This window comes from Apodemus sylvaticus, chromosome 10, assembly GCF_947179515.1.
Source record: "Apodemus sylvaticus chromosome 10, mApoSyl1.1, whole genome shotgun sequence".
NCBI lineage: Eukaryota > Metazoa > Chordata > Mammalia > Rodentia > Muridae > Apodemus > Apodemus sylvaticus.
The window spans coordinates 47,727,900-47,730,925 of NC_067481.1; the positions used below are offsets into that span (position 1 = coordinate 47,727,900).

Here is a 3,026-nt window from a genome sequence, read left to right on the forward strand (position 1 = left end):
TGATATTAGGGAAGAAAAACAAAACAAAACAAAAAAGCCACAAGAGGAGATGCCTTTAACACAAACTCTCTGCCTATTCCGCTTTTGTTGGTTGGGTGAACAGCTAGCCGGGTCCGAGGCCCCGCGGCCGTCTGGCTCCCGCTGGTTGGTTTCAGGCCCAGGCTCTGGTGCCGCCCAGCACGCTTGGCATCTGGTTAACGTCTCCCCAGGCTTGTGTAACTCTGCTCATAGGTATTTTGGGGTTTTGAAATACTTTTCCTTTTTTTTTTTTTTCATGAGGCAAAATGCAGCAGAAGGCTCTTTTTTAAGAAGAACGGCATTCTAAAAGAATGCTTTGGAAAAACATGCTATGGGGGCTGCAGGGAAAGGGTTTCCACTGTGGGCCACCGTGCCTGAGCCCAGCTGCCGATGGGAGGAGGCAGGTTTGAATGTGACTCGGATCATCGTGATTAAATGATGGACAGAATCATTCTTTGGACTCTGATAGTGTTGAAACTGGAAGGGACGGGGTTTAACCCAAAAAAGCAAGGACTGTTGCTTACCACCCAGATTAAACTAAGATGAATTCAGGAATAGGGAGTGACTCGTAGACTCCACAGCCTTGCCACTGTGGTGATGGGAGACATTTCTTTTGTGCCACTGTATACACGGAAGTGACTATTGTGGAGTCAGGTATGAACTGAAGGTGTTTCCCAGCCAACTTCCAGAATCCAGCTGAGCCAGCTACAGCAGCAGGGGCAGCGCTGGACAGGCTGGTGCTGTGCACCCGCCTGCCCCCTGCTCCACTGCCCCTGCCCCAGGCCTAGCCCGTGCTTCTTAGAAACCCCTGCCAGGCCCCACAGCAACAGAGTGAAGGAAGTGGTAAGCTGAGCTTTATTCCAGTATTGGAAAGAACAAGTCGGACATATTTCCTTTGAATACATCCAAATCATATCAAGAGGATTATGGAGGCTCTGCTGCCCCTTGTATCTCTGGGTCTCTGGATAGCTTCCATCTGTCCAGAAAGCAGAATTCAGAGCACACTGGCTCCCCTGGAACCAGAGCAGAGACTTGTTATCAAGGAAAGCAGGTGCAAAGATAATCACTTTCATTTAAAGACTGTGGCGCCTGGTCTGTGTTCCCTGCAGATGACAAAGTCTGTTGTACTTCTCAACTCATCCCTCTGGACACAGAGGCTACTGATGTTGTGGTCCCAGCTGGCCAGGGTACAGTGCAGCTGGGGGACACACTGGGGTCCTCCAAGCTCCTCAGTAAAACTCAGAGCAACCAATGCTATTGGGCTTAAAAAAAAAAAACATTTATTAGCAAAAGTGGATTTTCTATCTGACTTCATTTCATGTCACTGAAGCATCAAATATAATTTCTTTTTGCAAATACAATTTCTAAATTAGGAAAATCACTAAATCTTTGCTCTGCCCCTTTGGAGACACTTGCTTGGTCTCAGAATGATGTCGTGGTCAGCCTGTCGGGAGGAAGTGTTGTCTCTGCATGCAGCAGAGTTGTGAAGGCATCCTTGTTTTTGTCTTAGAGGGATCATGCTAAGTTCAGGCAGAACTTTGTAGGTGTGAGTGGAGGCAGAGCCATATCAGTAAGTCGAAGCAGGCAGCCGTGGATGTCTGATGAGGACGGACAGGCAGGTTTTTATGCCGTTAGGTTACTTACACGAGCTAGCTGTGTAGCTGTTTTGAATCTTCTCGGATTCTCCAAACCTGCCTCGAAAGCTGCAGGCCTGGAAGCAGGGCAGTGGCACCCTGGAGCACCCTGGTGGTGGTGTCGCCAGCCCAGAGTGGATTCCTGATGGTTGGCAAAGTGGAAAAGGAGGTGTGTAAACCTTACTCACCTGACATTCCTGAGTGTGCAGGAGAGCCTGGCTGTGCTGTCCAGGAAGCTTTTCACTCCATTCCTTAAGTTATGGCTGTTGGGGATGATGTAGGTTTCTAGAGGTGGGCAGTTTTCCTTTCCAGTGTCTAAGAAAGACTTCATTTGAACAAACATCTTTTCAGTTACACTTTTCTTCCTTTTAAACTTAGAAAATATTTGACGCACACAAAAAAACATGTTTTAAAATTATCTTTGACTTCTGTCCCATTTCATTTTTGCTTTGTGACTTCTCCGTTTAACAATAAATGATCTAAAATGTAAAGCCTGGAAATGCATTTATTTATTTATTTATTTATTTATTTATTTATTCTTGTTTTAATAAGCAGGTAAGCAGGGTCTCACTCTGCAGCCCTGACTGGGCTGGAACTTACCCTGTAGGCTGGGCCAGCCTCAGACTTATAGAGATTGGCCCATCTTTGTGTCCCAGGTGCTAGGATTAAAGGCACGTTGCCACCACCATGCCTGGCCTGCTTTTATTATTTTTTAAGTAAAATAATAATGTTGTATTCAGGAAAACGAGGAAAGCAATTCTCATGACCCCCCCCCTTCCTCGAGCCCTGTCATCGTGACCCCCCCCAGGAGCCCTGTCCTCATGACCCCCCCCTCCAGGAGCCCTGTCACTGTGACATCCCCCAGGAGCCCTGTTGTCGTCGTCGTGACCCCCCCCCCCTCCAGGAGCCCTGTTCATTGCTAGTTCGGCTATCGCTACCTCTGCAGTCTCTGCTTGCCTCTTTAAAAAAAAAAAAAAAAAATAGACACCTTTTTATTTGTTTGAGATGGGCTACAGCCCAGGCTAGCCTCAAACGTGCAGCCAAGGATGATCTTGAATTCTTTGGGATTGCAGGCATGCATCAGCATACCCAGCTAGGCATGCTCTTATTTGACTGTTAATTTGAAAGTGAGAAGACTTTCTGGGGAGGCGGGGTCGCTAGGCACGCTTCACAAGGCAATACGATTCCAGAGTGGATGTGCACTCTTTCCTAAGCCGATCCCCCTGGAAAGGTGGCTGTGACCTAGGGTGTTAGGGCACCTCTCTCCACATCACCTTTTGAACCCTCTCTTTGCAGGAGAAATGCATGCCTTGCTCAGATCCACCCTGCTTTTCTTGAGGTACGTGGCTCTGGGCTGGAAACCCTGGCAGGCAC

The 3,026-nt window shown here is 47.8% G+C and overlaps 1 protein-coding gene across 1 annotated transcript in view; it reads left to right on the top strand.

The window, feature by feature from the left end:
• The window catches only part of Rflnb (refilin B), a 6,619-nt gene extending 6,346 nt beyond the window's left edge, over positions 1–273 (top strand). Inside the window, exon 3 of the mRNA XM_052196083.1 lies at positions 1–273. This exon is cut by the window's left edge and continues 945 nt beyond it. The gene's annotated coding sequence lies outside the window, so the exon portion shown is untranslated.
• The last annotated feature ends 2,753 nt before the right edge of the window (positions 274–3,026 follow it).